At 45.7% G+C, this 21,772-nt stretch overlaps 1 long non-coding RNA gene across 1 annotated transcript; it reads right to left on the reverse strand.

The window, feature by feature from the left end:
* Positions 1 to 2,115: 2,115 nt before the first annotated feature.
* LOC141988059 (uncharacterized) lies at positions 2,116 to 10,039 on the reverse strand. The gene is made up of 3 exons (XR_012639644.1): positions 9,688 to 10,039; positions 8,952 to 9,047; positions 2,116 to 2,375 (listed from the first exon to the last, which is right to left on the reverse strand). It is a non-coding gene; the product is annotated as an uncharacterized LOC141988059 (long non-coding RNA).
* Positions 10,040 to 21,772: the final 11,733 nt, after the last annotated feature.

The following is a 21,772-nucleotide window of genomic DNA, read 5'->3' on the forward strand; positions in this document are numbered from 1 at the left end:
TACTCCATCTGCTGGAGGAATTAAAAGGCAGCATATTACTCATTTGGCAAGCAGCTCTGAAGGTGAGCTGAGCCGAGCCGAGCCGAGCCGAGCCAAGCCGCACCGCACCGCACCGCTCTGACACAGCTGCCCAAAGGGGCCCTCCATGAGGGAAGGGAGGACCCTCTGCAGAGACAAGCAGAGAGGGAAGTATCCTGTGGCCCTGGACAGTGGTGACTCCCTCTTGCTTCCTTTTGATTTGGATTTTCCCACCAGTCGAAGGCCTGGGACTGAGATGACCCCAGAAGGGGAGACGAGAGGAAGAGGCCCAGGGAGGACAGCCTTAAGTAGTCTTGGTTGCCAGGTTACTGGTAGCTGAAAGAGCTCTGGGCCAGAGCCCGGTGGAGTGGGAGGGCCTGGGCTCCCCTCCCCACAACCCCTTTGGCAGTCTGGGGTTGTGGCCGTGACTCCTAGGCCACATTTCCCAACCAGACCGTGAGTGGAGACCAGTACACACCATTTCAACTACCTCTCTCACCTCTGGAAGGAGCCCATCTATAATAAGACGTGGGTAGCCTGGATCATCATGAGCTGGATTATTCGTAACCAGAGAATAAACAAAAAAGAGTCAGACCTTCTCTACACTACCAAGTTTTGTTGACAAAAGTGACACTGACACTCAAAAATTGGCATAATAAAAATTGGAAAGTCATGTTCACACTCGCTCTCTGTGTCGGCAGAGTGCGTCCACAGTTGGGGCACTATCATCAACAGTGTGAGCAATTTACTGTGGGTACCTATCCATCTCAACACCTTCTGTTGCTACGTGTTGTGGGAAGGCAGAACAGATCGCAGTGCATCTTGGGACTGGGCTCGGTGTCCCATGATGCATTGCTTTCTGTCCCAGCACTTCATGGGCTTCTGGATTTCTTTCACAGCATTTTTCAATGGCCGTTCTTTGCTGTGCACCCCGGCATCTTTGTGAGAAGGGATGGATCCCGCACTGCTCTCCTATGCTCTGTTAACTGTCATGAAGACATCACGGATGGCAGTGCAGTTAATCACAAAGTTCCTAACTGAATAAGACTCCCAGTTGCCTGACATGCTGTGTGATATGGATAGGAGCAACTTTATATTGCTTTTGGCATTCAGAGAACAGATGCATAGGATAGACCGTTGCTTCTGGGCTCGGGAAACAGGCACTGAATGGTGGGATTGTATCGTCATGCAGGTGTGGGATGACGAGCAGTGGCTACAGAACTTTTGGATGCAGAAAGCCACCTTTCTGGAATTGTGTGCGGAGCTTGCCCCAGCACTGTGGCGCAAGGACACCAGAATGAGAGCTGCCCTATCAGTAGAGAAGCATGTGGCAATCACTGCGTGGAAGATGGTGACTCCAGACTGCTACTGGATGACAGTGGAATGTGCCTTTGGCAGATTAAAGGAGCGCTGGCGAGGCCTTTATGGCAGGTTAGACCTTAATGAGGATAATATTCCCATGGTCATAGCCGCGTGATGGACGTTGCATAATCTCTGTGATGCTAGGGGTGAAAGGTTTGCTCAGGGGTGGAGTATTGAGGCAGACCACTTGGCTGCTTATTTTGAGAAGCCAGATACCAGGGCTATCAGAGGGGCCCAGAGAGGGGCAATTTGAATCAGGGAGGCTTTGAGGCAACACTTTGAAAATGAGAACCAGTAATGTATATCTCTGTGATTGGCGCTGCAATGTTACATTACGTGTAGTTTTCCTAGGAAGCAATGGTGAAATTTGGGGCTTTATGTTCCAGTAAGCAGATGATTAAACTGCCTGGGTATGTAATGGAAGTGCCTGCTATCTCAATTTGTAGGAAACAAATAAACATGAGTTACCATTCAAAAACTTTGCTTTTATTGCACAAGAAACAACACACATAAACACACAAAGATGCTTGGTGGGAAAGGAGGTACCAGGGAAGGGCAGACTTTCACAGCTGTGTGTAGGTCCAGCTATCATTTTGCAAGTTGTCCAAGAGGGTGCAGTGAAGGGGAAACCAAGAAGTCTCAGAAAGCGGAAAGGCTGTGCGGGCAGAGTTGAGGGGAGGCATGGAAAAGAGTTCTGAATATGCTGCAGGGGAGTGCGGGCACAGATCTGCTCAGTCTGCAGCATTATTAAGGACTTCAGCATCTGCATTTGCTCCTCCATGACTTTAATCATCCGCTCAGTAGCGTCCTTAACAAACTCCTGATTTTCTTTTCTGTCCTGCCTTTCAGCTTCCCTCCACTACTTGTGTTCCCTTTTCTCTGCATTGGAGAAGTGCAGTATCTCCCGGAACATATCTTCTTTGCACCATCTTGGGAGCTTTCTTATCTGGTGGAGACGCCCAGCTGGTGTGTGGGGGTGTTCCTGAAGGCCACATCTGCCGAAGCACAAGGAACAATGCACAGAAGCTGATTGTTAAATTCACACACAGCATTGAAACATTTCAGTAAAATACACCTTTTGCAACATAACAATCACTTTCTCATTGACCCTTGGCAAGCGCACATCTCTGCGAACACCCAAAGCATGGTAAGTGTTGGCAGGGAGGGGCGGGGTCCGGGGACAGACCAGACGTTCCACATGGGGAAAAGAGCACTCACTCAGCAGGTGGGTCAAACAAATTTTATTATGACAAAACACTCAGCAGGTAGTGATCAATTGCCCCCAAGTGGGAACTCAACGGGACAATCTCATCACAGTCGCTTCCAGCACCAGATAATACAGCTTCAACCTTCCTTTGTTACACAAACTTATTTATGTCTTTGTTATCTTTTCTTATACATAGGTATTAGTATCTCCTTTCCATGTTAACTCTTTTCCCCCATCAGTTCAGGTTTAGTGTTAGTTCAAACCAGTCTTTTCTAGCTTTTTAATTACTTTATCTTTTCTTTTTTACTCTGCAATTTCTTACACATGCACAGTTCTACTTATGCTTATTCTGTTAACTGTTATCAGAACAAACTCTTAAGAGCCACAGCAGGCTTCTGTCAGCCCTAAATATGCCTTCACTCCGGACATACAGGGGAAAGTGTATGAAAGGAAATATACCAAAGTAACAGAACTTGTGTTCTTTGCTTTCCACCCCTTCATTAATGGTTATACCACGTCCTTGAGCCACAGCAGATCACCCACACTGCAAATGCAAAACCCTTGAAAAAAAAAAACAGAAGCCACTAGGTGGAGCTGGTTAGTAGCCCTATAAAATCAGCTAACTATCTACACCAGAGGTTCCCAACCTTTTTCTTTCTAAGGTCCCCGCAACATGCTATAAAAACTCCACGGCCCACCTGTGCCACAACAACTGGTTTTCTGCATGTAAAAGCCAGGGCTGGAGTTAAGGGGTAGCAAGCAGGGCAATTGCCTGGGGCCCTGTCAAGGTTCCTTCCCAACTCTGAACTCTAGGGTACAGATGTGGGGACCTGCATGAAAACCTCCTAAGCTTACTTTTACCAGCTTAGGTTAAAACTTCCCCAAGGTACAAACTATTTTACCCTTTGCCCCTGGACTTCCTCTGCCACTACCAAATGTTTATCTGGGTTTATTTTATTAGGAAAGCGTTGTTTGGAAATGTCTTTCCCCCCAAAATCCTCCCAACCCTTGCACCCCACTTCCTGGGGAAGGTTTGGTAAAAATCCTCACCAATTTGCATAGGTGACCACAGACCCAAACCCTTGGATCTTAAGAACAATGAAAAAAGCATTCAGGTCTTACAAGAAGAATTTTAATAGAAGAAACAGTAAAAAAGAAGTAACAATAAAAAGAATTACCTCTGTAAAATCAGGATGGTAAATACCTTACAGGGTAATTAGATTCAAAACATAGAGAATCCCTCTAGGCAAAACCTTAAGTTACAAAAAGACACACAGACAGGAATATCCATTCTATTCAGCACAGCTTAATTTCTCAGCCATTTAAAGAAATCATAATCTAACGCATATCTAGCTAGATTACTTACTAAATTCTAAGACTCCATTCCTGTTCTGTCCTCGGCAAAAGCATCACCCAGACAGACCCTTTGTTTTTCCCTCCCCGCAGCTTTTGAAAGTATCTTGTCTCCTCATTGGTCATTTTGGTCAGGTGCCAGTGAGGTTATCCTAGCTTCTTAACCCTTTACAGGTGAGAGGATTTTTCCTCTGGCCAGAAGGGATTTTAAAGTGGTTTACCTTTCCCTTTATATTTATGACAGGCCCCATGCCACAGGGCCCCCACGAAGCTACATTGCTCAGGCTTCAGCTTCAGCCCCGGGTGGTGGGACTCAGGGACCTGGGCTTCAGCCCCAGGCGGTGGGGCTTCGGCTTTCTGACCTGGGCCGCAGCGAGTCTAATGCTGGTGCTGCTTAGAGGCCGCCCTGAAACCTGCTTGAGGCCCTGTAGGTGGCCCCGGACCCCTGGTTGAGAACTACTGATCCACACATCATTTGCAGGTTAGACTGGTGTGTTTTGCAGACTGTGGGACAACAGCTGTATACCGCACCAGTGTGACTTTTATTTAAATCATTTTATACCATGGAACAAAAAGTGAAAGTAAAGTTTACTACACACTGGAGTGCTACATAAAATTATGTATGTCTAAAGCTTAGGCTGTGATCGTATATGTAAATAAAACACAGTAGATGACAGAATACACAGATGAGAGTTTCAATGTAAAACAAATTTGCTCCAGTAATGTTGGTGGGAAGCACACTGAATGTGAATAATTTGGGACAGCCTTTTAGGAAGCAACATGCCTTGTGTATACATAGACACCATGTATACAGGAACATGTGTATGAAAAGCAGGAGCTATCTTGCAATAGCAGTATTTTGGAGAGCTTGTGTGGAGACTAGCTCCTGACAGACTTGTTTGTACTAAGAAAGAGATGTCTTCCCTAACTACAAGAAATACTTAAACCCTACGGTCAATTAAGACCTGCCAGCTGTTTACATCTCAGTGTGCAACACAGTTGTGTGCCAAACTTCTTAACGAACGAAATCAGACATAACCATGACTGAGTTGAAGACATTCATGGTGCCTTGTGTTTTGTATGTATATGCCTGGTTATTGTAGCAATGCCACATTTATTCTAGTTTTCTTAACTACTGGCTCAAGGTCACTTCTATTTACAATAGGAAACAACTAAACTTTAAGAGTGAGAAAAGAATAAGGAGCAAATCAGAGAGCAGCAGCTAGGTGGCAGATTAGGATGACAATAAAAATAGACTGGGAAAGTGTTTCAACAGGATAAAATAAACCAATCTGAGAGATGGAGCAAGGATAATAACTTTTCGGGAATAATTTCTTTTATAAATTGCAAGTGATAATAAATAAATTAAAAGCTTCAGAATAAAAGAAGAGAAAGTTGAATGGCTGTATGTTAATAGCGACGATGTGAACTTCTAGAGTGCATTTCGTCCACCTATCACTCCATCCACCTATCTTTATCAAGTGCCTTGTACCTTGGCAACTAAGCACAGTCTCTCTGCAGGATCTCAAAGTAATTTGCAAGTGCTGATGAATTAATCCTCACAATGGGGAATTATTATCATCCCCATTCTATGGATGAGGAAATTGAGGCAGAGAGAGGCAGCAGCCCATATTTTCAGAAACTCCCACTAACTTTTGGCACTTAAATATTTGGGGGTCCAGTTTGAAATACCTATTATCCAGTTCTCAGAGGCATTGATCACCTCCATCGTCCATCAGCTTCAACTGGAGCTCAGGTTGCTCTACACCTTTGACAGGCAAGTCCTAGTTGGACTTTCTAAAATGGAGGCTCCCAAATTGGTGGGCATTTGTTAAATTTCATCCTAAATGGCTTTTCCCAGGTCACATAGGTGATCTCAAATGAGGATTTATAGCTAGACTTTTGTGACTCTCTCAGGGTATTAAACTGTAAATCATGTATACATATTTGCTACAATGGAGCTGTACCCGTATCTAACAGTTGGCTCAAGGTGAGGGTCGTTCCAGACAAGATTGCCACAGGCAGGTCCTAACAGCTTGTTGTCAAGATATCTGGAATCACAGTCCTTTGTAAACGGGACAAACCTACAGATAAGCAAACAAAAACAAAAAAAGAGGTATGGTATTCAGTTCCTCTGAAAATCAGCCTCTAAGTGTCTTATTTTGAGCTCTGAAAAATGTGAGAGTTATTCAAAGATGAGAAGCAGCTTTTGAAAATGTAACCTGGATCTCCCGGTGTCTCAGTTGCCTCTTCTATAAAATGTGGACAATGGTAATTTCTAGGAATGCTGGAAAGTTTATTTAATTAAGGCTATCAATGCAATTTGAGAGCCGCAGATATAAGTTACATATCAGGGACTTACATGGGCCTATAACCACAAGGGGCCTTAGGTGCTGCAACGCTGAGCCTACGTCTTAGGTGTCTAGAAAAAAATCACAGAAACACCTGTGCAAGTCACAAAGCCTGAGCTAAGCAATGAGGCTCCGTGTACAATGAATGGCAGTGATAGGCACCTTAGAATGTGATCCACAAAAGCCAGCACACAAAGCAGGGAGACACCTAAGCCAGCCAACAGGGGTATGTACTGAGCCCTGCTCTTGCCCCTCTCATGGAGATGGAGATGGCTAAGTCAGGCACCTTCTGGTAGCCCATCTGTGCTTAGCAATCCACGAATGGGAACCCGCTGCCTGGAGTCAGGCAGTTTAGGTTCCTGAGCCACTTCTTGCAGGATTGAATTAGGTCTGTGCCTTGCTCCACACACAATGGTGGTGCCACCAATGCTAACCTTATAACTTTTAGCCCCCGGTTAGAACACTTGCCTGAGAGGTGGGAGACCCAAGTTCAATTCCCCTCTCTGCCAGAAGGAGAGAAAGGATTTTAAAGACAGTACTCTGATCACAAGACTATGGGATATTCTGATGTGGGACTCCCTCAGTCTCTCCTGTTGAAGCTGTTCCACTGTGAATAAATAATGAAAGCGTGGTTGGAGCAGAGTGACTGGACCCAGGGTCTCTCACCTCCCTAACCAGTGGGCTACAGAGTCATTCACTCTCTGGCTCAGTGGTCTCCTCCTGCTGTCAAATTAAACTGAGCATGCACATAACCAAACTCCTGACCTTCCCTCTCAAACCTTCTCCACTTCCCCTCTTCTTCATCATTGTGGACACTACCCTTTCTGCCTGTCATTCAGGCTGGCAGCTGGAGGTGATCCCTTTCCCTGGCCCCATACATGCCATGTCCAAGTTCAGCTATTTCTTTCTCTGCAACATCTCCAAGATTTGTGTTTTCTTTCCATCCCCACAGCCAAATCCCTTGTCCAGGCACTCATTGTAGCCTGCCCTGACTGCTGCCACATTCTCTTCTCCAAAACACACACACAGTTCCACTTCAGTCCACACAAAATGCAGCTCTAAAGTCATTTTATTTGCTTATTGACTTGATCACGTCACTCCCCTTTTTGAATCCCAGCCACCGCTGGCTCCCCATCTGCTGTTGCATGAAATATAAACTACTAGTCACCTCCTTCAAATCATCTATCCTTATTTACTTGTCCTCCTTGGATAACTTTCACAACGTTCCCTCCTTCCCCCTCTCCAGCCCCTCCACTCTGCTTGAAAGACAGACAGACAAGCATACAAATATAGGCAATCATAGAATCATAGAATATCAGGGTTGGAAGAGACCTCAGGAGGTCATCTAGTCCAACCCCCTGCTCAAAGCAGGACCAACCCAACTAAATCATCCCAGCCAGGTCTTTGTCGAGCCGGGCCTTAAAGACCTCTAAGGATGGAGATCCCACCACCTCCCTAGGTAACCCATTCCAGTGCTTCACCACCAACCCCTGGGGCACTCCGTTTAATACCGGCTGCCAACTAGACATCAAGCCGTTGATCACTACCCGTTGAGCCTGACAATCTAGCCAGCTTTCTATCCACCTTATAGTCCATCTATGCTTCCTTCCACATGACCCCACATTAGAATAATAACAATAACTCTCTTATAGCACTTTTCATCAGTAGATCTCACCTGTCAGTATAATTATCCCCGGTTTGCAGATGTGGAGACAGACACAAGGAGGTGAAGTGCCATACGCAAGGTGACCCAGCGGGCCTCTGGGAATTGAACGCTATGACTTCTCTGAACTCATCCACCAGGTCCCTATTTGCTCCCGCTTTTAAATTCTTAAGAACCCACTTCTGCTGTGCTGCCTGTTACTGATTTGTATAGAAAATTCCTTTCATTGCTCCCCTACCCTGACCTCTATCTACTTGTCTGCCTGCCTGTCCTTGGGCTGTGAGCTTCTTGGGGCACAGACTGAGCCTTCTTGAATGTCTGGCAAGCGGGGAAACACACATAAATAATTAATAATACATACCCCAGGCCCTTACAGTAAACTTGCTCATTTTAATAATATCCATATAGAATACATACACAAGCCACTGATAAAGGGAGTGAGTTATTAAGATAAAAGTTAAGCAATAAATGGTAAACAGCCAGAGTGCAAACAAGAGTTCTACGGTGGGGTACCATTTTCAGATCCTTCCTGATCCTTTTCTTCCTGCACATAACAACAGGTTCTTCACATTTCACATGCAATTAGCGTGTAGATTTGTTTATATTAACTTTCGATTGTACATCCAGGGGTCAGGCTGGGGGGAGGGGAAAGGTGGTGAGGCTCTTCTAAGCTCTGCCCAAATGAGTTGTTAGCATGAGATGCTGCTCACAGTATATTAGGCAGATGCTTAAGACAGGATAATGCGTGTTCTCTGAATGTCACTGGCTTATCTTCAGTGAGGTTGAATGTGTCCATACTGGCCTCTGTCAAGCTCCATGTTAACTGGGGGGTGGAGAGGGAAATGAGGTTTCTCCTAAATACCACCTACTTGTGGCAACAAAACGAGAGTTGGAGCAAATTGTGCAAATCTGTGAGAAATGAAATAATTTAAAATGTCACCATTGTAAACTAATGTCTGCGTTAAGACTTTACTGAGAAGAATAGGAGAGTTCACACCTGTCAGAGGTATTGTTCCAGGCAATCTTCACGGTCCAGTAGACATCTCTGCATTAGTTTATCCTTGGTTCACATTTTGAGGTTCTCTTTGCAACCCTAACAATTAAAGACATATTTTATATATATCAAAGGAACGCTGGAATTCAGAAGAACAAGATAGTCATTTGAGAGAGGAGCTGGCATGTAGTACAGCCTTGGACTGTGTATATCCAAGAGCTGAATTTATACCTCTCTGTCTTGCTCTTATTGAAATAGAAGACACCATGTTAAGCTCATTTGTAGCTTAAAATATCAACACATATCCTCTAATATGGATGACAGGGAGTGTAGTAATCCATTGTGACCCTTCTGCCAGGTGGAGTCGACAGCAATAAGGGACAGGTTCAATATCTAGGGGTTCCTCTTAGCAATAAAAAACAGAACCAGTTCGAGCCCCGACCCAGTAATCTGGGAACACTTGACACCACCCTGGGTGCCTCTAACAGGCAATATTTCCCCACTCGCAAGCACTGAGTCTGTGGTAACAAAAGAGAACTTTTAATAAAAGGAACCAAGCATTCGTTTGGGAAAACACCACAACCACATTCAAAAGTATGTAACCATAAGCAAAAACCCAACCCCACAGTGCGCTGGGCAGTGCCCTTTGCCTAGTTTCTCACCCGGTGATGGGAAAGTCCAAAGAATGAATGTCCCTTTAACACATCACTCCCCTCTCCCTCCGCTGCACCCCACTTACCATTGGTTAGCGAAGATCCAGGGTTCACAGGCGTTCACCTCCCTCCCCAGTTGGGGGAGGCGGGGGCATCGAGCACTGTCTGTGGTTGCTGTGTGCCTCTGCAACTGGCTGGTTGTTGCTGCCCCCGCTGCTTTTCTCTGCTGCCACTGGTGGCATGCTGCCTCTGCTTTTCTCTGTCGCTGTTGGTCACATGCTGCCGCGGTTGGACACTCACTGCCCCTTCTGCGATGCCATGTTTGATGTTCCACTGCTTAACCCAGGTCTTTTGTGATTTCAGCTCTTAGTGACGTCATCGGGGAGCAGAGAATCTCACTTCCCACACACTCAGAGCTCAGTGTGGACTGTCTGAGCCTATTACAAAAGCTGAGGAGGCAGACACGAATAGCAGGTTTTATAAATCCTCTCCCTCTATTTAATTCCACCTTTCCAAACTCCATGGAATTCATGTCATCCTCTTAGGAAATGTACCCCATCATCAAATGGTATGCCTGATAGCCACATATACAGTCACAAAACCAGGGCAAGTGAATGCTCATTTGAACAATGTACTGCAGTCTGTTTTGAGCCTCAATCTGAATGTTCATTTTGGTGGTGTAACCCATGTGCCTAATAGGTAGGTATCTCTTTAAGAGCTCTGTAGAGAAGGAGGGATGGGAATCAGTTGTGTCTGAGGCTATGGCTACACTACCACGGTAAGTCGACCTACGCTACGCAACTCCAGCTATGTGAATATATTGATTTATCATCACACAGTTCTGTGCCTATTCAGGCCAAGACTATTTCTTGTATTATAACATGCAGGCCAATGACCTGTCATGAAGCAGAATATATCCCAGTATTTCCTATCAGTGGGGAAGAAGTTGCCAATGTAGATGCATTGGCGAGGGATTTAAAAAAAAAAAACTCTAATGTTTTTAGGGGTATCTCTTCCTGATGCTAAATGTGGAGTAAAGAAAGCTGATAATGGTCCCTTGTGCTGTCATTGTGTCTGGTTCTGTGATGCTGTCTACACTGGGGGGCGGGGTGTCGGTGGGAGAAAATCTCTTGTCGACTTACCTTATTCTTCTCATCAGGGGTAGATTACAGGGGTCGACTGGAGAGCGATCTGCAGTCGATTTGGTGGGTCTTTAGTAGACCGGCTAAATCGACCGCCAGTGGATCGATTTCAGAGTATCGATCCCAGCTGTTGTGTAGACCTGCCCTGAGTGATTGTTGCTCGGCCATTGGTTATCAGCCTTTTCCATTTCCAGAAAATTTCAAATGGAGGTGCGGATCCCTTTGGAAATTCAACCTCTGGCCCCTGGACCCCTAGCATAGAAGCCTTCGACTGAAAACGAAGTGAACAGAATTCAACTACCAATGTTGCATGTGCTCGGCATGGCATTTGATGCACCATGAGAAAGGGTGCTAAACTGTGGGCTGCTTCAGTAACGAGAACACTTCTGGGTTTTGACCAGTAGGTGGGGATATTCACATACTTTTGACTGATCAGACAAAACAGCATGCCTTTTCTGGGGTCTGAAACTATTTTCATAGTCACCTTTCGCGGACACCTTAGACACAGTCTGCAGAACTCCAGGGGTCCACGAACCACAAATGGAAAACCACTGTGCTAGGCTGATGTACAATTAGCACTCCACACCCAGAAGTTTCTGGATCGGGTGTGGTAGTTCTGGGTATGCTCAATAGGTTCCCTGCAGCTGGACTCAGACTCCATGAGAGCAAATAGTCATGGGAGCTTCTTCACAAAAGGCCATGTGCCCCGCGTGGGTTAGGAGAAGCTGAACCAGAGGAGCAGAAAGCAGGCCGTTTTCCCTAGCTCTGAAACATTTTGCAGCAGTTTAGTGATGTTGTTAACTCTCCAACAGGGAAGCACTGGCACTGTTAGTTATGGAAAGAGGAAATTGGGAGGGAAAACTAATTTCTTCTATTTAATTTTAATTGTACACTTGGAATGGTGCTTGATTTTAGCCAAACCGTTTTAGTTAAATGGTCTCAGCCAGTATGATTCACCAACTCTTCTCTTATTTAAGATGTGATGGTGTGCAAAGAGTCATTTATATTTTGCTATTCTCAGTTTCGTATTTTTCTTGTTACAGGGGTTTTTTTTAAAAAAAATCTATATATTTAAACTGAGTAATTGGCTAATTAGTTAGCTGACTAGCTAACAGAGTGATTTCAGGAGAGAAGGAGGAAGAGTCTGTATGGATTCCAGCTTAAGATTTCTACAAGCAGGTGGAGGGAAATTACTATTGCAGTCATGGGCGCCGAGTCTACGGGTGCTCCAGAAAAAAAAAAGTGGGTGCTCAGTGCCCACTGGCAGCCCCACAGATCAGCTCCTCCCCATACCTCCCAGCACCTCCCACCCAGTGCGATTAGCTTTTCAGCGACATGCAGGAGGCACTGGGAGGGGAGGGAGAGGAGCGAGACAGGAAGAGGTGGGGGGAGGGGCAGAATGGGGCAGGAAGGAGTGGGGGCAGGAAGAGGTGGGGTGGGGGTTGTTAGGATATAGATATTCAGGCCTGTCTGCAAAAGCCTGTACTTTAAGAATTTAGGGGTATTCTTATCACTTGGCTAGTTCTAGAGGTATAAAAGAAAGAATCAAAATCACTGTCTGCTGGTGTAAGGGCCCTCTCTTACTGTGACAGTCTGAGGCCCTGTTCTTAGGCTAAGGCCTTTGGCTAAGCAGCAGAGGCAGCCATAAGCCAGGAAGCGAACAGTCACATCCTCACATTCCAAACTAGTCACATTGAAAGAAGGTGCTATTGGGCTGTTAGGAATACAATCCTGTCCTGAATACAATCCTGTCCTGATAATTCCTATCACCTCCAGAGAAAGGGAAGTGCCTAGAAAATGTAAAAGGAAACTTAGTTTGATAGCATCCTGTCTGGCAAGAACTCACTTATCAATAGCTGGGATGTGAAATCCTCACTTCTGTATTGTTTTGTCATTAGAGTTCCCACTTTGCTATTGTTTGTCTGTATAATCTCTGTCTGGTTCTGTGATTGTTTCTGTCTGCTGTATAATTAATTTTGCTGGGTGTAATCTAATTAAGGTGGTGGGATATAATTGGTTAGCTAATCATGTCACAATATGTTAGGATTGGTTAGTTAAATTTCAGTAGAATGATTGGTTAAGGTATAGCTAAGAATATTACTATATAAATTAGGGGCAAACAGGAAGTAAGTTGGGATTCGAAAATAAGGAAAAAGGAACTTGTATTTAAGCTTGCTGGAAGTTCACCCCAATAAACATCGAATTGTTTGCACCTTCGGACTTCGGGTATTGTTGCTCTCTGTTCATGCGAGAAGGACCAGGGAAGTGGGAGAGTGAAGGAATAAGCTCTCTAACAGGGGTTTTGGGGGAAGGGGCGCAGTGGGGTTGGGGCCTGGGGTGGAGTGGGAGTCAAGCACCTGGCAAGAACTCAGGACATCAGTTCCTCTGGTTGCAGTTCTTTTGACCAGCAGCCTGTATAGATTTTGGTGATCAAAGACTGTAACTGAGACTCAGGTGAACTCAACCTAAGATTTTGGGAACTCAGTTACTTCTCACTGTGTTTCTGTGCGGACTGACCTGTTTAGATTTAATTTTGTGTTCTTTATTTATGTTTATATATCGATGAAGGTAATAGATGTGGATTATAAAGTAGCCATGTTATGTTATAGATATTAAGTTATTATGTTTCTTTATCATTATACCATTTGATAAAGTTGGTATTTAATAATTAAGTAAATTTATTTTGTTCCTTTTGGACTTGGTTGTGGGAGGCTGACCCTGTGCAATCCTTGCTGAAAATCCCCAGTGACTGAACTGTGGGTCTCCCTGTGCTTTTCTGTGGGAGTTGGGGTTTTTTAGGCCCTGGAGAAGGGCAGTGAAGTAAACTCTACCCCACCGAAAGGTTTCATTGGCACTCACACACACCCTCCTCAGGGACTGGGCAAATCATCCCCAGAGATCTGGAGGAAGAGAGTGAGAGGGCCAGTCTAGTTCAAGGGAGCTATAAACATATGTAGATAAGTAGCAGGGTATCAGAATTTCTGCAGGGATGGGAAAGGCAGCTGGTGCATGTAGAAAACTGGGAAGGAGAAGAAATATTATTCTTTAAGAAAATTACTGTTACTGGATGAGGAGAAAAGTGAAGATACAGAAGCCAGAAAAACACCATTGTGTATTCATCCCTCTTCCCCACACCTTCAAAGGGTGAGTGCAACTGTAAGGACCAAGTCAGTACTAGGGGTCTCTGAGACAAAGAACTGGTGTTGGAGAGGAGCAATAGCAAGCAGACACCTGCCTGGAAACACAGTAGCTAGAAAGAGGAAACTCTTACCTGAGACACTTTGGAAGAACACTGTGAGTCAAGAGCAATCTGAAGATTAAGGCAAGTCAGAGGTCTTGGGGAGAAAGCAACTAAAAATAAGGATCTAGCTTGGCCTGCACTGGTTAAGAAGGCCAGCGGGAGCAGGGGTCACAGGCAAAGAGCCTGTCTTTGGTTAAGGGTCAGCCCACCACAGACTAGGGACTTGCCACAGGGGAAGAGGGGGTGGATTCAGTTCAAAGCATTCTGAAAATCTCACTGCTGACAGAGATGCCTGGAGGCAAGTACACCCTGTAACTCTCCTCACTGTCTGAAAACATGAATGGGAATTAACGTTTTCCAGGAATGCATGGATTTACTCTTTAGACTGCAGCTCTTAGGGCGACAGTGGGCCTGAACACTGCACCAGGGGAGCATGTGCTTGATAAGAACACCAAACAGATGCCGGGGGATTTAGTGATGGACATGAGGCCCATTACAGGTTTTCAGATCCCTGGCAGGGTCTGTTGTAAATATCTATTCACAATTAGAGGCATTCATTTAAGGATTATGTGCTGTGGTAAAGTAAATTTGTAGCTAACAGAACACTTAGGGGCCTGACAGTTTAGCTGGCCATCTAGCTGCAATTTATCCTCCTTGATCACTTTTACTGCATCTAAATATCAGTGGGGATATTGAACCTGAATGATGCTGCATAAAAAACAGATTATGAGAAAGGTGAGAGGGGGTTACCTTCAGCAAAGACAGCTTGGCAGAGATCAAACTGGGCCTTCAACAGAGGATAATGCCACGGATGATTGTGGCCTGGCTTCACCAAACCTCCAGGAGATAGCTTATTCTGTAAGCAAAAAGACGTGTTTATCGAAGAACATGAAGGAACCGAAGCGTTGTCCCTCTGCTGGCGTCCTCATAGCCGTTCAGTGTCTGAAAGGAATCACTATGGGGAGCAGGGGGAGGAGAGAAGAAATGTGTTGAGGGTGGTTCACAGAGGAATCGCTTTGAAATAAATGGGATGGAATTGAGGCCTCATTTACGCTGGGATTTCCAGCCACAGCTGCTAGTGTAACTGCCCCAGTGCAAACCCCTAGTATACACAGGCAATGCCATGATTAACACTAGTGCAGCTTAACACAGCTTGAAACTGGGGCAAACCACACACATCAGCTCAAATATGGATTTATAGAGGTATGCTGGTGGTCAGCTACCGATGGCTGTGACCAGGGCAAATTCTCAGTGCAGACAAGTCCTGAGCTAGTGAAAGCATCCAGAGTGGAGCTAAGCCCTATTGCCTGAGACATGTAAAATTAAACTGGACAAGTCATAAGAACGGGAGCTGTAGGAAATGACCCTGCCATGAGAGGTAACTAGGTGACCTAATGGAAAAGCCTGCCCTAATTTCAATGGTGGTGAGATTCCAAAGGTGACCTAGACTGAGGGCCAGCCTTGTGGAAAAAGTGGTAGAATCCCAATTGCTGGAAGTAATCAGAGCTAGAGCCAGGAAGGTTAACTGGCTGGAGGTAGGCAGGTGTTGACTATGTAAATCACTTGAAAATATTAAGCAGGGAACAACCCTGCATTGGCAGTGAGAATGGTCTGAAGCAGTGGTTCTCAACCTTCCCAAACTACTGTACCCCTTTCAGGAGTCTGATATGTCTTGCACACCCCAAGTTTCACCTCACTTAAAAACTACTTGCTTACAATTACAGACATAAAAATAGAAAAGTGTCACAGTGCACTATTACTGAAAAATTGCTGACTTTCTCATTTGTCTATATGAAATTTTAGTTTGTACTGATTTCACTAGTGCTTTTTATGTAGCCGGTTATAAAACTAGGCAAATACCTAGAGGAGTTGATGTACCCCTTCGAAGACCCCTCCGTACCCACGGTTGAGAACCACTGGTATGAAGGATCTTATAAGCTTTTTCCATCTCTACATTCTGCTCTTTGGTAATGAATCTACCGTGTATGTGCAAGCAAAGGGAAACAATGACATTAGGGTCACCTGCCAATTATGCAGAATTTTCTGGGTTCCTTTCCTTTACTCCACTCAGACATTTCCCCCTTAAAGCTTTGTCTACACTATCATTTTTGTTGGAAAAATGCTTGTTTGCCAGGGGTGTGAAAAAACATACCCCTAAACAACATAAATTTCACCAACAAAAGCACCAGTGTGCACAGCACTATGTCAGTGGGAGATGCTCTTCCATCAACATAGCTACCACCGCTCGTTGGGGGTGGTTTAATTATACCAGTAGGAGAGCTCTCTCCCATTGGCATAGAGCGGCTACATGAGAGATCTGACAGATGTGCTGCTCTAAAGGCCTGTAGTGTAGAAATAGTCTCAGTCCCAGTCTAGTCTCCTTTCTCTATTCCTTTGTCCTTGGTCTTTCTCTACTCTCCCTCCCTTCCATTCACCAAAAACCAAACTGTCCTTTCCCTGCCAAAAAACAAAACAAAGGAAACCACCAGCCCACGCTAAAATCTCACCCCCATGTTGGCTGTACTCAAGTGTTTTGTATTTCTAACTATTGGGGCACACTCTGTCCCAAAACGCAGTTTTTATCAGAAAAGATGGGTGGGTAATGCTGGTTCAGGCCTGCTGGGTCCAGGCCTACAACTCTACCTTCATTTCATACACCTCTCTCCATTTTGCACAATCATAGAATCATAGAAGATTAGAGTTGGAAGAGACCTCAGGAGGTCATCTAGTCCAACCCTCTGCTCAAAGCAGGATCAACCAACTAAATCATCCCAGCCAGGGCTTTCTCAAGCCGGGCCTTAAAAACCTCTAAGGATGGAGATTCCACCACCTCCCTAGGTACCCCATTCCAGTGCTTCACCACCCTCCTCGTGAAATAGTTTTTCCTAATATCCAACCTAGACCTCCCCCCACTGCAACTTGAGGCCATTGCTCCTTGTTCTGTCATCTGCCACCACTGAGAACAGCCTAGCTCCATCCTCTTTGGAACCCCCCTTCAGGTAGTTGAAGGCTGCTATCAAATCCCCCCTCATTCTTCTCTTCTGCAGACAAAATAAGCCCAGTTCCCTCAGCCTCTCCTCATAAGTCATGTGCCCCAACCCCCTAATCATTTTCATTGCCCTCCGCTGGACTCTCTCCAATTGTCCACATTCTTTCTGTAGTGGGGGGCCTAAAACTGGATGCAATATTCCAGATGTGGCTTCACCAGTGCCGAATAGAGGGGAATAATCACTTCCCTCGATCTGCTGGCAATGCTCCTACTAATGCAGCCCAGTTCCCCAAAATGTACAGGTGACCATTGGGCCATTTATCTGTGCCAAAGTTCTTAGGCCTCAAGCATTATGCTAACTGCTGAAGCCAATGTCTTACAAGATACAGGCCTGCAGGTCCCATGCATTACTGCTAGTTCTATGGGCTACAATGTACTTAGACTGTAAGCTCTTTGGGGCAGAGACTCTCTCTTTGTCCTGTGTACAGTGGGTTCTTGGTCCATGACGGGGGCTCCCAGGTGCTACAGCAATGCAGATAAACTGGAAATTCCCTTTCTTATTGTAATAGTCCTGCGAAACCTGGAACATTTTGTTCAGTGGAAGTTATCACAGGGGGACCTTATCCCCATCGGATCTACAGAACATCCAGCACACAATTGACACTGTGCAAATAATAATTAGCAACCACCCAGGGCTCCTGACTCGTGCTCAGTCAACTACTAGACTGTATAACTTAATGACAAGGGTCAGATCACATTGCCCTTACCCTTCTTGACTACGCTTACTCCACAAGTAGCCCCATTGACTTCAGTGGTGTTGAACCTGACATCTGAATCTGGCCCAAGATGTGTAACAGGCAACATTTCCCATGGGCTAGTGAAAGGCTTTTGCTTTTCTGAATCCTGGCGGAGAAGTAGGGCTCTTGCCCGGTTTGGAGAGGAGGACGTTCTGGAAAAGAATCAGAAGGAAAACTGCTGGGAAAGGAGATGGTTGTTCTTTTGTATGAAGCAGGGAGCAGTGCATTGTGTGTGCTGTGGTGCTTTCTTTGGAGATACACTAAGTGCCCTGCGCAAGATCATATAAGAGTGTAATGGAGTCAGTGTCTGCTCAGACGCCCCTGACACACAGGGTGCTGGTAGGTGCAGTCAAACGGAGTTCTTGGGAAATCGAGTGGAAAGAGGTCTCAGAGGGAGTCCCAACAGTAGAGTGCACGCAGCAGCACTCCATTTGCCACACTCCCTTCAGATCCTTTAGCCAGGTCGGTGTCCCTGCCCAGCAGATGCACATTCTCTGCCCTTTCCCTGTCCCCAGCTCCTGTGTGCTCCAGGGTTACTGCCGGTCAAAACCGTCCCTTCCCCCCATCGCTCCATTCATTCCCCAGCACGAGTCTGCCCCGCCTCCGCTCCCATCCGTCTCAAACCCGGATTAGGTGGAGGGAGCTGGGAAGGGAACCTGGTAACCAAAGTCTATCCCATTAAATCCTGATGCCCAAATTGCATTTTATAACTAAACCTTTAAAAAAAAAAAAAGAAAGCTGTAAATCCTTCATTCCACTCCCTCTCCAACTGGAGAAGAGGAATGAACATAAAGGGAAGCGGGAGGGGGCGGGCGGGAGAGCCGTGGATAATATATACGAGGAGAGGTTCTGTGTATTGGTGTGCATGGAAGAGAATTGAAAAGGAACCCTAACAACCTAGTATTAGGTGTCAGAGTAGCAGCCGTGTTAGTCTGTATTCGCAAAAAGAACAGGCACCTTAGAGACTAACCAATTTATTTGAGCGTAAGCTTTCGTGAGTTTTCGTAAATAGTAAATTCGTAAACTAAGGTGCCACTAGTACTCCTTTTCTTTTAACCTAGTATGAGGTCATTACCATACCCTGGATTTCTGATCAGAGATTAAAATATAAAACTCTGTTTCAGTTTTACTTGTATCTTTGGTGTGCAAATCAAAAGTCTTTATTGGAATACCTCCCAATCCCATTGTTGGGCCATTAATTTCAATAATAAATACCCTGCTAACCCCAAATAGCCCAAAGCCATCATACTAGCTCATTTTAAGAGAATGACTTGTTTGTTTGTGACTAAAGTAAAATACCTAAAGATGGCTTGGCCTGCAGAGAGTTCGTCCCAGTACGGAATCCAATCCACATTTCTTATCTACTTTCCTGCTTCTGTCTATTATATAGTTAGGCCCAAGCTAAGAAGTTCTTCTACTGACCTGGATCCAAAGTTCAGGAGGGGCCATTCAGACCCAGCGTTCCACTTTTGCCCCATCTGTAAGGTTAATGAGGCAGGTTTATAGTTATAAGAGAGAATAATTTGCAGATCCATGTGGAAATGTACATGCATTATCTGGCTAACTAAATGCACTAGTGCTGGGTAAGGGACTGTTTTGTTCTGTGTTTGTACAGCACCTAGCACAATGGGGAGCTGGTCCATGACTAGGGCTCCTACGTGCTATGGTAATACAAATAATAGGCCTGCAGTATTGAACGGTTTATCTAGTGTTAATGAATGAAGTTCCTTGGAATTGCTCAGGATGAGAGTTTGAAGTAGCTTGTGAGTTCACTTTCAGCCCCATTCACACAGCTTGTTGCTGTTTATCTCCCATTAAAAATTTCAGTCTAGATATGTTACCTGGACCCCCTGAAGTTCTTTGATCTTTTTGATGAGATTTCACAGGACCCTCACTCTTCACTTAGCACTTATATGGCATGGGTTATTCATAGATTTAGCACCTATATGGAATGGTTTATTCATAGACCTCATAGTGTTTAACAAAGGGAAGGAAAGTGTCACAACCCCCATTTTACAGATGGGGAAACTGAGGCACAGAGGTGGCAAGGCCACATTTTTGAAAAGTGACTTCTGGTTTCAGATGCCTTACTTGAGACACCTTAAAGGCCTGATTCTGGGCATTGCTGAGCACCTACAGCTCTTAGTGACTTCAACTGGAGTACAGCACCTGTGTAAATCAGATCAAGTGTGTCATTGGTGGGCACCCAAAAATGGAGACACATTAAATGTGAGGCCACTTTTGACAAACTGGCCTTGCCCCAGGACACACAGTGAGTCAGTGGCAGAGCACAGAGTAGAAAATAGATCTCCTGGAAGGGCTTTAAATGTCGAGAGGGAACAGTTTAGAAAGTGCATGTAAATGTCGAGAGGGTAACGATTTGGAAAGTGCCTGGGGGAGGCAATTCCATTTGAAAGGTGGCATGGAAATAAACGCTGTTGGTTTTCCAAGTAGAATACACTCCCCCAACCTCAAAACTTGACTCCCTTCCTGTCTTTTCTGCGGGGAGCTCTATTCTGGGTTTACAGATGGGAGACAGGTCAACCCCCGCCTCTCAGGACAGGGCTGAGATGAGGAGAGTAGTCATTTCTCCAGCCATTCAGGTTACTGAGGGGAGGGGTCACTGCAGACAGTATTTTTGGTCCTTGCATTTACACTGTCCAAGCCCCTAACTTCAGAATTAGCCCCTCCATCACAAGGCCCACATTCCATCTTCCACTGAGGCAGCCAGGAATTACTCTGCCGCAATTATTCCTCCTCCTTTCCCTCCGTTGTCAGATAGTCTTTGCTGTGGGAAAGCTAACTGCAGTGAATGGTGGTGGGATCCATGTGTAACCCTTCAACCAGGTGGAGCTGGCAGCAACCAGGGCTGGGTTCAATATCTAGGGGTTCCTTTTCAACAATACAACACAGAACCGGCTCAACCCCCACCACTCAGTAATCCGGGAAAATTACACACCACCCCTGGGCACCTCTCAGAGGCAGTACTTCACCTCTCACAAGCATGGAGTCTGAGTGTAGAAAAGAAAGTTTTAATGAAAGAAGGGAAGTCACCCAACATGGATTAGGGAAAATGCCCCAAGCAGGATTCATAATCATAAAACCATGAATAAAACACCCACCTGACCGAGATTGGGCAGCGTCTTTTGCCTCAGGTTCTTGAGTCCAACAACCAAAAGGTCCTTTAACATACTGCCCCCATTCTCCCTCCACCACATCCCACTCACAGTGATTGTCCTTGGTCAGCGAAGACACAGAGTTCAGAGCTGTATCTGTTTGAGTTCAACTCCCACCCTGTGGGGGCTGGAAGTGAGAAGGCACCTTGCTCGCTCCACCATCTGAGCGCTTGCTCTGGTGTCGCCACCCTGCTGGTCGCTCCAACCCGCTGGCGGGGTAACCCAACACCACAGCTCTGTCTGCTCATACCTAGGCAAAGTGGGTGTGTTCATGTAAATACAGTCTGGTCCTGAAGTCTTTTCCCCTCCCCAGCTCATCACTAGCTGTCAGGGGAGAGTTCATTCAGACCCTGCATACACATGGTTGTTCCCCTCCTTCAGGAGCAATTCCAGTCTTGGGCCAGCTGCCAGTAAGCTCCAGGCCTCGCTCTTTGGAGTGCCACCCTGAAGGTTGCCACTTTCAGGGTAGAGCAAGAAGCAGTCAGTGCTCCACAATAGGGAGCAGGCAGTGGCCTGGTGAGTCAGTTCCCTTGGGATATTGCAGTCAGAGCATTGCAGTGGGAAGCAGCAGTATCCCTTCCAGTACCCTGGGCTGGGGGTTGTTGAAAAGGGCACAGATGCCACCTCTGGGCTTACTGGGGGAAAGTGTTGTTAAAAAGCAGCCCTGGGGGGGATCCAAGAGAAGTCAGCAGCCATCCACAGAGATGGGAGCAGTGCCATATAATCATAGGACTGGAAAGGGCCTCGAGAGGCCATCTAGTTTAGTCCACTGCACTCGTGGCAGGACTAAGTATTATCTAGACCATCCCTGACAGGTGTTTGTCCA

The sequence above is a fragment of the Natator depressus genome, chromosome 5 (genome assembly GCF_965152275.1).
Source record: "Natator depressus isolate rNatDep1 chromosome 5, rNatDep2.hap1, whole genome shotgun sequence".
NCBI lineage: Eukaryota > Metazoa > Chordata > Testudines > Cheloniidae > Natator > Natator depressus.